Source organism: Canis aureus, chromosome 38, assembly GCF_053574225.1.
Source record: "Canis aureus isolate CA01 chromosome 38, VMU_Caureus_v.1.0, whole genome shotgun sequence".
Taxonomy (NCBI): Eukaryota; Metazoa; Chordata; class Mammalia; order Carnivora; family Canidae; genus Canis; species Canis aureus.
This window is the reverse complement of record NC_135648.1, coordinates 23,637,105-23,651,169: the sequence shown is the minus strand read 5'-3', so window position 1 is coordinate 23,651,169 and position 14,065 is coordinate 23,637,105. Positions and strand designations below refer to the sequence as shown.

Genomic DNA, 14,065 nt, shown 5'->3' with positions numbered 1-14,065 from the left:
GAAGGTCTTCAGAGGTACTGTGGCCCTGGGGCTGCTGGGCCCAGCACTGACTCGCCTGCCACCTGTCAGCTACTCAACATTCCACAGGAAAATGCGTCTATTTTAAGAATTCAGCTTCTCTCACTAATCTTCATGAACTCTCTTCTCTTTTTTGTCTCCATTCTTGGACTTGCACCCAACACCCAAAGACATGGCTAAGCCCTGTTGGTGGAGGGCCTTCCAGATCCATGAAGCTTTAGAGGGAGGGAAGGAAGGTGATGGTTCTGGCTCCCCAGGACCTTAGGAATCAGGTTTGGCTTGGGTTGGCCCAAATGTTTGGTTTGACCTCAAAGGGAAATGCCCTGCCCTGGGGCCTCACGCTTTTTCTGGAGGAATTCTTCAGGCCCTCTGAGGTCTTCTCCCCAGCCTACTGCTCAGACAGCACTCCCTTCCCAGCTGCTTCCCTGCGCCTCACACTTGCAGTTGATTCCTGTTGTCCCCAGTTGGTATTTGGTCAAACTCATTTCCCCTTTCCCTTTTCTGTAGAGTGGGTCATAGACAGCAGGCCCTGGGGCTGGCGTCCCCCAGTCTTGTGTGGAATGTTTCATGCTTCCTCTCCCGACATCTCTTTGTCTCCTCTTTCCTCTTTCCCTTGGATGAGCCACTCTTGCTCCACTGACTTATTTCCTCTGCACATGGTAAAAAAGAAATGACAGGGACTTTTGAGTTCTGCCTCTACCTTAAGCCAGTCCTCTGAGTTCAGCCCATGGGAATGGGAATTGAGGAGGGAGACCAGGCAGGATCCAGGTATGACCAGTGCCAAGGGCTCCCAGTCAGCAGAGCAGCCGTTGGATGCAATTTGTAGTGGGGGTGGCAGGTGGCAGGTAGAGGGTGGGTTAGTGGAGAGACCAAAGGAGAGAAAAGGGAGGTGAGAATTTAGGCATAAAGGGACAAGGATCCCTCCTCTCTACGGCCTTCCCTTCTCTAATTCCTCTCTAGCTGAGGTCTTCGGCCCCGTCATCTCTGCTCTCCTTTCCAAAGTACAGAAAGCTCTGCGACAATTCAGGATGATGAACTAGGATGGAATTCAGTGAGACCATTTGGTCTTGCCTTCCTGACAGATCACTAAGGCAGGGGGAGTTTGAGGTAGTGTGTTTCCCAGTGAGGAGGTCAAGGACTCTCAGGTATAGGCTCAGGGAAACTCTCAGCTCAGAACACCTCTAGCAAGATCCACCTTGGTCGCCAAATCAGTGCTGAAAGTGCAAACCAGTACAACTCCTACAGAGGGCAAGCTAGCAATATCTAACAAAACAACATATGCATTTACCCAGTAGTCCTACTTCTAGGAATTTATCCAGAAAATGCACATTCACAGATACCAGAAGACATATGCACAAGGTGATTCTTTGAGGCATATTTGTAGCAGGAAAGGAAATCACTGGAAACTACCCAGGGCTCATCTTTTTCTTTTTTTTTTTTTAAGATTTTATTTATTTATTCATGAGAGACACAGAGAGAGAGAGAGAGAGAGAGGGAGAGAGAGGCAGAGACACAGGCAGAGGGAGAAGCAGGTTCTATGCAGGGACGTGGGACTCAATCCCGGGACTCCAGGATCATGCCCTGGGCCAAAGGCAGGTGCTAAACCGCTGAGCCACCCAGAGATCACCCAGGGCTCATCTTTAAGAGACTGCCTGAATGAACAACAGCACATCCACAATGGAGTACTATGCAGCCAAAAAAAGTAGGAGCCCTGTGAACTGATATCATGTGATTTCTAGGATATGTTAAGTGGAAAATGCAAGATGCAAAAGAGTCTATATAGTAAGTCACCTTTGGGTTGAGAAAGCAGGAGAAATAAGAATATTTTTTTGCAAACACACACATACACACACACACACAGCATAAACCAGAAATTAATTTAAATGGTTACTTATACCATGGGTGGGAACAAGGTAGAGGAGATAGAGATGGGAATGAAACTTTACTGATTATACCTTTTTATTTTTTTTATTTATTTTTATTTTTATTTATTTATTTATGATAGCCACAGAGAGAGAGAGAGAGGCGCAGAAACACAGGCAGAGGGAGAAGCAGGCTCCATGCACCGGGAGCCCGATGTGGGATTTGATCCCGGGTCTCCAGGATCGCGCCCTGGGCCAAAGGCAGGCGCCAAACCGCTGCGCCACCCAGGGATCCCTGATTATACCTTTTTAGACAGTTTTGGTTATTGCACCAGGTAAGTATTTTACATATTCACAAGTTAAATTAGATCCAAAAGAGAGAAAATAGCAAACCCCAAAGCATGGCAGAAACAATGAAACTTACTGAGTGTCAGTTTGATTACTCTACAAAGCAAATAATTAATTCAAATAATTTTTTAGTTTAATGCTTAGACTCCTGGTAGAGTGCTTATTCTCAGGATAAAAAGAACTACAAAAAAAAAATCTTGAACTTTATAATTGTGTCACGGTGTTGTGGTGTCATAAATTGGGCACAGTTTTGTGTTTATTGTAGGATAGATCAATTTCCAGAGCTATTGTAGGTAGCTCTGGAAATCAGGGTTTCACTGTGGAAGAAGAGAGAAATATGGGATGGGGGCAGGTGAGACAGAAGAACCCTGTGATCCTTTATCTCCTAGGTCTGTTCCCTGGAAGGGTCTAGAAGCAGTGCTACCCGGTAGCAGTGAACACACTTTGCACCCAGAGGTTTATTTCTAAGTACTGCTTCCCTGTCCCGGAAACCAGTGCTCCCTGGAGAAATGGCTGATTCTAAGTGTGGGGCTGGGCGAGGACACATGATTCATGTTATGCCAGAAAGCTAGAACATGCTCATGTCAAAAGGACACAGGAGTTGGCTTCAGGAGGCTCCCACAGGGCAATTTTGGGACACATTGAGCATTGAAAAGAAGAACAGTAATAGATTGTGAGACACTGAGTAAAAGATGCCAGAGTCCATTCCAACAGTTCAAGTGGAGCAGGGAGGGAAAACAGCACAGAGTTGCCAGCTGAGGAAAGGTGGAGGCAGTGACAGAAGTATGCACGTGCCTGTTAGCAGCCCCTCGTACAATAGCTGCTTCTGGCCAGACTTACTGGTGAATGCTGAAACCATTAGGTGAAAGGCTGATCCCAACACCTATCGCCTCATGGAAGACTTGCTCCCTGCAAAAAGGAAAACCTGCCTTTACACCAGGGAGATTCAGCACTGACTACCCTTGTCAAATACACAAACCTCAGCCATAGTGGGACCACCCAGCCTGAGTTCCTCCAGATGTGCTGTACCTGCTACCACGTCACCTCTATTCTTGTCAAAAATGTTTCTCTGGAATCTTATCATGAGGAGACAAGAGACAAATCTAGAATGTGAGCCATTCCGCATGACAGCTGAGTGAGACTTCAAAGAAGTGGATGTCATTAATAGAAACATTGAAATTGTGTGCAAAAGGAGAAGGGCCAGGAGGCAGAAGCCAGGCTAGATGTAAAAAAGCTAAGGAAACATGATAGCCAAATGAATGAATAAACTTTAAGTGGATCTCAGGTTCAAAACAAAAAAAAAAAGGACCATAAGAGACATGCTGGGACAATTGGACAAATTTTAATACAGATATGAGAAGATATGTAATTAACAATTGTTGAAGATATCATAATGGTAACGACAATGGTTTTGTAGGAGAATATCCTCGATCTTAGAGATTATGCAGAAGTATTTAGGGACAAAGGGTTTGTAAGTGATTGTCAAATAGTTCAACAAAAATAATATGTGTGTGTGGGTATGTACATGCATACAAAATGCTAACAATTGGTGATATTGAGTGAAGGGTCTAAGATTGTTTTTTGTTTGTTTGTGTTTGAAGATTTTATTTATTTATTTATTCATGAGAGACACAGAGAGAGAGGCAGAGACAGGAAGAGGGAGAAGCAGGCTCCCTGTGGGGAGCCCAATGCAGGACTCGATCCCAGGACCCTGGAATCACAGCCTGAGCCAAAGGCAGATGCTCAACAGCTGGGCCACCCAGGTGCCCCTGGGGTTGTTTATTGTACGAATTTTTTCAGAATTTCAGTTTTGGAGTTTTCCTAAGCTGGGGAGAGAAGTCAATACCAGGAAGGACCCCTAGATTCCTGGACTCCTCTCCCTCCGAGACTCCTGACCAACAGGACCATCCTTTCTCAATTTCCCCAGCCCCACACAATACACGGAGGGACCTTCTTGACAGCGTGGTTTCCCCTGGGGGCCTGCCTTCTCCCCCTCACTACTGTCAGCACCAAGCTTTCCAGACTTCAGGTGGGAGCAGCTAGGGCACAGTGGGTAGGCCAGCTGGACCAGTGACAACAGGTGGGAGCAGGCATTTCCCCACCATGCCGATGGGTCAGCTGAGAAAGCCTAGGGACTGCAGGCTTCCAGAATCATCCACCTACCTTTTGGGGAAGGGTCTCAAGCTATGAGAGGAGGAATCCACCAACAGTCCCGAGGCTGTTTTTAACTAACCTTTCCCATCCCTCTTGCATGCTATAATATGGTGATTCTGAGAGAACCTGGCTGTGCTGCCCTAAGCCTTCATGCCTGGGCTAAGCAAGGCCTTCTGGGCCCACGCCCCCCCCCCCCTGCCGCCACACACACACACACACACACACACACACCTTGGCAGGGACTGTGTACTGGCTGCACTGTCAGTGACCCAGATCATCACCGTGCTATCCGCCTCCGCCTCTCCAGCCTGGTCCCAGCCCTGGAGAAAGATCAGGTTTCCAGGACTGCCATTCTCTCTCTCTCTCTCTCTCTCTCTCTCTCTCTGTCTCTCTCTCCGGTCCTTAGAAACTCTGGCATGACTCAGGGCTCTTTTCATGCAGGAGAGGGCTATTGATCCTTCAGTTAATTCCCCTTCTGTCTTGCTAGGGAGCCTGTGAGAGCACAAGCCAGGAAGTTGAAAGGGGGCAGACAGGGTCGAGTTTGTTCTTGCATGCTGCCGGGCCTGCCAGAAGGGCGTGGGACTGGGAGTCTGCAAACTGGTGATCTGGCCCCTTCCCTGCTGTGTGACCTTGACTAAGGCAATGATGTCTCTGGACTTTTGTCTCCCCCACTGCAAAATGAAACCAGGCATGGACAAAGGCATTTCTGATTCAACACTCCTTTTCTACAAAGGGGTTAAACTCTCAATGCCCAAACCAGTCTCTTTTTATTTTAGTGTTGGGCACAATATAGCAGCCTGTAGCTAAGTTCCATCCTTCTATCCAGGATGACCAGAGGTAAGGAGGTCTAAAGGAATCTGCCCTGTAGACAGCCACTCTTGAAGTTTGGGAATAGGACAGGTCCTCAGATTCCCCACCTCACCTGCCTAGATGTTCAATTAAGAAGTACCTACTTGGTACCTTTCATTCTGTTATGTCCTAAGCCAGAAACTAAGAAAGGCTGGCTAGAGATACAGAGGTCCAGGCCTTCAAGGGGTTTACTATCTCCTAAGGAGCATGACATCCCCAGAGTTATTAGATTGAACCATGAATCATATGAAATTGCCAATATGCAATGACTTCTGACCTACAAAAGGCAATTTCATATGGTTCAGCCTCATATTAATATTAATAGAAATTGGAAACCAGTAAGTGCACTCAGTGCTATGGGATAGAGAGATGTTTTCATCGGAACTATGTGTTGGATTTGGAGAAATTTGGCCAACTGCTGGGCCAGCCTTCCTCCCTCTCAATCTAGACTTTTGGCTTTAGAGGTAAACACATTGGCCAAATCCTTGTCCAGACTCTGGCTGAGCTTCCAACATTATCCTTTCTGTTAACTGGCCAAGTCAGCTGCCCATGGGGAGAGAGAGGGTACTGTTCCTCCATAGTGCACTACTCCTGTGCCCTGAAAGCCCTGCTTCATATCTTGGGATGGGCAAAAGTCAGAAAGGAGGAAATGAGGAATATCCACTCTATTCTTGCCCCACCTCCCCCAGTCTGGTGGCAGACAAGAGCAGGATCATTCACTTGAAGCCTCATCTGGCACAGGAACACATGACCTGGTGATGCTTGGATCTGAAGGTATTTGTGGGAACGTGGAGACCCAAATTTAGCAGGGCTCACCTGGAATTATTCTTGGAGGAGGTGATTGCCAAACAGAATCTGAAGGAGGAGAAAGGATAGATTTGGTGGAGGAGAGGTTGGGGGAGGGGAAGTGGGTTGGGAGGAAGAACCGTGTTGCTGCTGCTGCTGCTGCTGCTGCTGCTGCTGCAGCAGAGGACACAGAGTGCCCTGGAGAGTCAGATGCTCTGGCAGGTGAGGGAGGCTGTCTGCTGCTCCTGCTGGAAGAGCTCCAGCCTTTGTCTGAGCCAGCACCCGTGTCTCCGGCAGGATGGCATCTGGCCTTAGCAGCAGCTTGCTGCCTGCGTGCTCTTCTGGTGCTTGTGGACTATTAGGATGATTTTTTTTTTTTTTTTGATGTTTCCTCCCTGCCTTCTGTCTGTACCACAGCTTTCTTTGTGGGTCGCACTCAGATGACATCTGTTAACATGCTAGGACAGACACAGCTGGCATCCACGCTTCCAGGGGCTTTCTGACCTCGGTACAGATGAGGTCAGTTACCACCAGGCTTTGGCCGGGGACTGGGGGTCGTTCATGTTATTGAACCAGAGCATTCGAGATGGATCGAGTTGGGAAAATGGTGCAATTGCCTTCTTTGGCAAGTGAGAAAACTGAAACCTGGAGACTTACCTGCCCAAGGACACCAGGCAAGTTGGACAGTTTGAGGCTGAGCCAGAACTGCAGCCACTTCTCCCCAGTCTGAGTGCAGCGTGTGTGACCCAGATCAGTGCCCAACCTTCTCACTACCCAATCTCTACCCGGGTAACAGGGAGGACCCACCCAGCCCTTCCAAGGAGGACGTGTAGCATGGAGAGGTCATGTGTTAGAAGCATTCGGAAAATGCCAGAAACCATAAAAGTGCTGTGCCATGATTGTTATTGTTGCTTTTCTTAATGATCAAGGTCATTAGCACTGAAGAAAATGCAAAGGAGAAGCACTCCTGGCACCGCCCTCATCACTGTGTAGCTCCTAATGGAGCTGGGTTTCCTCTCTTAGTGCTTTCCCTGGCTCCTCCCAGACAGTGGGCTTGGCACTGGGAAGAAGCAAAGTGATTGAGAGAGGAAGCAGAAGTCCTGGAAAGGGGTGGGCAGAGCATTCCTCCTGCCTGGGTATCCCTGGCCTTGCCCTTTTCACAGGGTGTGGCACCCCTGAGAGGTCAGAAGAAGCACGAAGGGGAAGCCCTCTGATCTCCACTTCTTCCTCAACCATGCTGAGTCTGCCACAGAGCTCTGATTTGGGAGCTAAGGGTTAGCAGGTCAAGGCTGCTATAATGTTATCAGCACAGGCTGCTTTTATTGCCAGAATCAATCTGTCATTCATTTGCTCGTTCATTTATTCATTTATTCACTCAACAAACATGAAGTGAGCACAAACCATATGCCAGGCACTATGTGAGGATTTGGGGAGAAGTCACATCCAGGATGCAGGGTGCCTATGAATCACCTAGTTTCAGCTCAGGGGCAGGTGTCCTAAGCCTGGGACCACAGCAAGCCCTGAATGGCACAGTGTTCCAGAGAACTGGAATTTGTTCCTAGAGAGCAGGGAAAGATAACCCCTGACCTCAGAAACATAAGGCCTAGACTCCATATGTAGTTGAGCTGAGAAGGGCTCTAGAGACAATTGCAGGGCAGCCCTGTGTCCCCAATGAACCTGTGGCCGGATGGTGAAGGATGCGCCCTTGTCCTTTGCCAGAGGAAGGCTTCTCCTGGTCCAAGGCATGTTGCTTAAGCTGGGTGTCCATCTAGCCTGGTATATCCAGTCCTTAGGCTGCCCCCATCCTCCCGTGTTGTCTGACTTTGCACTACCCTGCTTACATCCTGGAGCCTCTGAGCATAGTGGGGCTGAGCCATTGCTGGGCTGCCCAGAAAGGTTCTGAATGAAACCTTGGAATGAAAAACTGAATTTCCCAGAGAAACCCTCCAGTTTCTCCTCCAACCCTCACTTCTCATTTCAGCCCCTCTACTCTGATTTCCAGAGACAGTGTGGTATCACAGGATCACAGAGCGGATGTAGATTTGGTTGGAACATATGATGCAGATCTTTATTGAACTTCAATGCTCCCATCTATAATGTGTATATGTTATCATGGTGTGATGGAATGGTGTGATGGACGAATGAAATATGGTAAGCAAAATCATTGCATAAACACTAAAGGGCTAGGGACATATAAATGCTAAGTAAGCATAAGGCTTCTTATTCTAGGGCTGCTTCTCATTCCCCACTGCTCATTTCTTTCTTTCTTTCTTTCTTTCTTTTTTTTTTTTTTTTTTAAGATTTTATGTATTCTTTTAAAGAGAGAGAGAGAGTACATGCAGGGGGAGGGGCAGAGGGAGAGAGAGAGAATCCTAAGCAGATTCTGCGCTGAGCACAGAACCTGATACAGGGCTTGATTTCAGAACCCTGAGATCAAGAGTCAGATGCTCAACCAGCTGAGCCACCCAGGTGCCCCCGCTGCTCATTTCTGTTCCTTCTCTCTGCTGCCTAGCCCCTCAACCCCACTATGTAGCATAGCCTTCCCTGTTCTCTCACTGCTCACTCTAGATGCTGCTTTTCTTGGGCCCTCCCTCCTCATCTAGATGAAGACCCAACACAACATGTGTTGCATCTTAAATAACAGTGACAATAGTAGAAATGACAGGGATCCCTGGGTGGTGCAGCGGTTTGGCGCCTGCCTTTGGCCCAGGGCGCGATCCTGGAGACCCAGGATCGAATTCCACGTCGGGCTCCCGGTGCATGGAGCCTGCTTCTCCCTCTGCCTATGTCTCTGCCTCTCTCTCTCTCTCTCTCTCTGTGACTATCATAAATAAATAAAAATTTTAAAACAATAGTAGAACTGACGATCTGACCTACCATTCATTAATTATGTGCTAGGTACTAGGATTGTTGCATTTAATATTTGAAATAGGCAATCAAGTCTTCATTTTACAGATTAATGAAGGTACTCATATAGCATAAGGCTGAGGTCCAACCCTAGTTTAAAACACATATAGATTTCCTCTCTCCTTTGCCAGAGTGACTGACTGGTTGACAAGAACATGGAGAGATTTTACAGCATTTATTGAATGTCAACTAAATGTCAGCTGCTTTCACATTATGTCACAACAACCACCTTTTGAGACAGGTACAGGATTCATCTTCGAGATCATCTGATTACAAAACAGGAAAAAAAAAAAAAGGTGAGGGGCTTTATTAGAAGTTTACAGAGAAGTACTACAGACCTTAGTAGGGGAGAGTGCAACCGCTGGGTGGACCACGCTTTCACTCTACAGCTGTATACACTCCCTTCTCCTCTGCTCTCTTGTCCACATGCATAGCATCCATCGTGGTTAATGCAAGCAGTGGGTTCAGCCTCCAAATCCATATGACCTTCCTGCTTAGCTCTCCAAGTAGATTAACTGAGTCTCAGTCCAAAGAGATGCCAAGAGATGCTGATTCCAGCTTAGGTCCTGTGTCCAGCCCTGCTCCAATTATCTGTGGCCTGCTGGAGGGAAGTGGGAACTAAGCAAACATGGCCCCCCGGGCTCTTTTTTCAACAGGTGCTATAGGAAGGAGCAGATGTTTCTAGAGGGGGCATTCCTAAGGGGGCATTCCTTAACCTTACATAGTAGATTCAAACCCAAATACGCTCTTCAGGGATCCCTGGGTGGCGCAGTGGTTTGGCGCCTGCCTTTGGCCCAGGGCGCGATCCTGGAGACCCGGGATCGAATCCCACGTCGGGCTCCCGGTGCATGGAGCCTGCTTCTCCCTCTGCCTGTGTCTCTGCCTCTCTCTCTCTCTCTCTGTGACTATCATAAATAAATAAAGATTAAAAAAAAAAAAAAGAAAAACAAAAACAAAAAAAAAAAAAAAAAAACAAATACGCTCTTCATCACACCAAACTGTCTTCACAATAGTGTAGAGATGATGCCCTGGTTTCAGCCTCTAAATAGAGAGCATGTGAGTTGTCCCAGAATCTGTGGTTTCAGCTAGGAGGCTTGGAAAAATAAGATTAGCATTTGCGAACCCTGCTATATGCTAGACATTGCATATACATTATTTTTTTAAGGTTTTATTTTTGGGGCACCTGGGTGGCTCAGTTGGCTAAGTGTCTAACTCTTGATTTCAGCTCAGGTCTTGATCTCAGGGTTGTGAGTTCAAGCCCTGTGTTGGGCTGTCTGCTGGGAATGGAGCCTACAAAAAAAAAAAAAGAAAAAGAAAGAAAGAAAGAAGAAAGAAAGAAAGAAAGAAAGAAAGAAAGAAAGAAAGAAAGAAAAAGAAAAAAAGAAAAAGAAAAAAGAAAGAAAAGAAAAGAAAAGAAAAGAAAAGAAAAGAAAAGAAAAGAGGGATCCCTGGGTGGCGCAGTGGTTTAGCGCCTGCCTTTGGCCCAGGGCGCGATCCTGGAGACCCGGGATCAAATCCCACGTCGGGCTCCCAGTGCATGGAGCCTGCTTCTCCCTCTGCCTGTGTCTCTGCCTCTCTCTCTCTCTCTCTGTGACTATCATAAATAAATAAAAATTAAAAAAAATTAAAAAAAAAAAGAAAAGAAGAAAAGAAAAGAAAAGAAAAGAAAAGAAAAGAAAAGAAAAGAAAAAGAAAAAGAAAACCCAATGTGGGGCTTGAACTTATAACCTCAAGATCAAGAGTTGCATGCTCTACTGACTGAGCCAGTGAGGTTCTCCCTCCTCTTTTTGCATGTACATTGTTTTTAATCCTTACAGCACAACTGTAACATGTTATTGTCCTAATTTTACAGATAAGAAAGCTAACACCCAGTGAGTTAAGTAGCTTGCCCAGAGATCTTCTGGCTGGTTAAGGTTGGGCTGGTCTTTGACCCAGGCCTCTCTGACATCAGAACCCATGTCTTTCTATCATGCAACACTGCCTCACACAAAAAAGGACTGTTTTACTTTGATTCTTCTGGAATGTACACTCCATGAGGGCAAGGTTCCTTAGGTTCTTTGTTCATTGATGTATCCTAGGCAGCTAGAATAATACCTGGCACATAGTAAGTACTCAGTAGAAAGTTGTTGAATGGATTTTCCTTTGGTATCTTCTATACTCCTGGGCTTCCCATGGTCAGAGGAAAGAAGGGTAATATTCTAACCCTTGGAGAATGACCTGTTAGGTGTGCCTCTGATCCCTACTCAACTCCCACAGCCCACTTTGATGGGGAACATGGGGAACATTAGGAGCAGTCCCTCAGAGTGGAGGAGTCCAAAGGAAAGTATGGTCCTAGAACTATCTATGATGCCTGGCTGGTACACCTGACCTAAGACCCTTAGTCCTGTGAGGGGAAGAGGGGAAAGGTTGATTTCCTGAAACTGGAAAATCTATTTCCTGGAACAATGAATGCCAAGTTCCGCCATCACTAGAGAAAAGAATGCTAATTTCCATTAGGTTTCCAGCCACAGGAGTCAGAGTTTACCAAATCCTGGATCTCTTCCCATGCCTTTCTCTATAGCAATGCTCTGTGTTCTTGGTCCCCCCTCAGCATTCCTAGTCCCGGCAGCACGAGTGTAAGGATTTGGGAATGTCCGGTGGAACTGGGTTCAAGTCTGCCTGGGCAATCATGTGACCATGGACAAATTATTTGACCTTCTGGACTCAGTTTTCTTATGTTCCAGGCTGCTGGCACATAAAGATTTTTTTTTTTTAAATTCATGAGAGACACAGAGAGAGAGAGGCAGAGACATAGGCAGGGGGAGAAGTAGGCTTCCCTCAGGGAGCCCAATGTGGGACTTGATCCTGGGACCCCAGGACCATGCCCTGAGCTGAAGACAAAGGCTCAAGCACTGAGCCACCCAGGCATCCTGCTGCTGACACATCGTAGGTGTTCACCAAATTAAAATTTTTCTTCTTCCAACCCTTCGTTTCTCTTTTTTCTCCATGGATCCTGCCATGAGCCTGCCTACCTGCTCCCTGCTAATCTTTGAGCTCAGTACATATATAGAAGGGTAATAGCCCATTATCCCCCATTAGCCAAAAGGCCCAGAGGCCCCAACTTCCTGCAACCCTCTACCAAGAGGCCCATAGAAGCCAAATGGGTTCCATCATTTCCCATGACAGGTTACCCTCTGGGTGCCAGTTCCAGGGTTGTGCTTGATATTTGTGCAACCACAGTCCTGGAAAATAAGACAATCTTACCTTGTTTGCTCCTGCCCTGCATTCTTCCCCTGGAAGTAGATGCTGTAAGAGCCGATGCTGGGAAGTCTCTTGTCGATGGAGGGAGCCAGGCTGGGTCACAATGCTCTCTTTGCTTGTAGAAGCCATGACCCAAGGATGCCATTACTCCTTGCTCACCCAGGTCAGCACTCAGCTGCCACTTGGAATTGAACAGGCCACTTGAGAAACAGGCAGGAAAGTCCCAGTCTGGGAGCCCCTCATTTCTTCCCAGCACATACCCACACAGAAACTTCAGCTGGCAAGGGGTGACAGCTGGGCCAAGGTAACACATAAAGCAGAACTTGCCTTCCCTGAGTTGGAAGGGGCTTGGCACCAAGTGGCTGGGTTGGGTTCCAGTTCCTGTTTCTGCTTCCTATGGATCACTTAAGTGTTCCAGGCCCTCTGGGAGTGGGGGACATTCTCTGATTCCCTCCCAGTTTCTCAAGGATGGCATCCATTAATGGGAGATGCTTTCAGAGGAAATGAGGGTGTGAATTTTAGCTAAGAGTTCATGTGACCTATGGCAATGTGGTTGCCAGGCTGCGTCAGCTTCTGGCCGCTTCTGGCTACAGCGTCAACTGAGCCCACTCACAGCCTGTGAGCTGCTTGGAAGGAGGGGTGGTGCCTTAGTCATCTCTGAACACCCTGTGTTTAGCACAGCCCTGGGTTCATAGGATGATCATTGCTAAATGTTGGATGGGTGGATGAATAACTGAATAAACAAATAGAATTTTTTCATCAAACTAGAGTTGAGATCATAGCAAAGTTTACCTTCTCCCTTCCCAGGGTACCATCCCTGTTCAACAGTTCATCATCTGGTGCCTGCATGTGGCAGAGGCCTCCTACTGACAGGCAGGGGCCTCTAGAGGAATGAGGTCTAGATTAGAAGTTGGGACACCTGGGATTTGAACCATTCACGTTTGGTTTTTGGGAAATCACTGAAATTTGGGAAATCACTGAAAACTTTCTTTCCAGGCTTCAGTTTCTTCCTGTGTAACATGAGCAGTTTGACCTAAATGTACTTCAAGGATGTTTCAACTCTCAAATTCTCTGCCTTCTCCTAACCAAACAACCCTACTGATGAATGAGAACTAGCTACCAAATTTTTAAAATCTCAAAATTTCAAATTGAAATCCAAATTTCTTGCTTCGTCTCCAAAGTCAGAAGTGCTGACCCCACTGGCCCCACCTTTTTCTCATGGTGACGATTAGCAGGAGCTGAGGACCTGCTGCCGCATTCAGACAAATGTTTGCCCAGTTCCTTCTCCCCCCTTACCTAATACTCAGCCTGCTTTCCTTAGTTTTGTGCCTGCCTGGTCCTTCTAAGTGTGGAGGCAAGGGCACCGAGGATGGGGTGACAGCCCTTCGAAGCAGCTCATCCTTAGCTGGGCTTAGATGGCAGAGACTGGAAACAACTTCCCAGAAAGTGGGGTGATTGGTGCATGAACAGACACAATAGTCAGTGCCCCAGGAGGCTTAGCATAGGGATTTGGCACCCCAGAATTGTTGAGCCAAGCTGCATCTCCCCCTCTTTTATCTCCCTCCCTCCTCTTTACCTCCCTGCCCCTCCCAGGCCCTGGACCCATGCCGGGAGTATAACTCTGTATAACTGTGTTGGTATAACTCCATAGCCACCACTTCAAGGTGGGAGGAGGTCTGGGGCCCCATTACAGAATTTTCACAATGGTGGTAATTCCCTTTTTGCTCCTTCCTGCTGTCCAACCTCCACGAGTGTCTTTGGCACAAGGCAGGACAGGGCATTAGAAGGCCAACTGCTCAAAAAGCCACGTGAGACGATCCCGGATCATAGCTCTATTTGGATGAGTGGAGCGCACATTCTCCTGCTCACCAGCTCAGCTGGTCTCCTGCACCGTTGCTATG

The 14,065-nt window shown here is 47.3% G+C and overlaps 1 protein-coding gene and 1 long non-coding RNA gene across 8 annotated transcripts in view; one reads left to right on the top strand and one right to left on the bottom strand.

The window, feature by feature from the left end:
* Positions 1-14,065, top strand: part of ATP2B4 (ATPase plasma membrane Ca2+ transporting 4) — a 98,965-nt gene that overhangs the window by 3,104 nt on the left and 81,796 nt on the right. The gene's annotated exons all lie outside the window — the stretch shown is intronic.
* LOC144307053 (uncharacterized) lies at positions 9,081-12,745 on the bottom strand. The gene is made up of 2 exons (XR_013374019.1): positions 12,168-12,745; positions 9,081-9,522 (listed from the first exon to the last, which is right to left on the bottom strand). It is a non-coding gene; the product is annotated as an uncharacterized LOC144307053 (long non-coding RNA).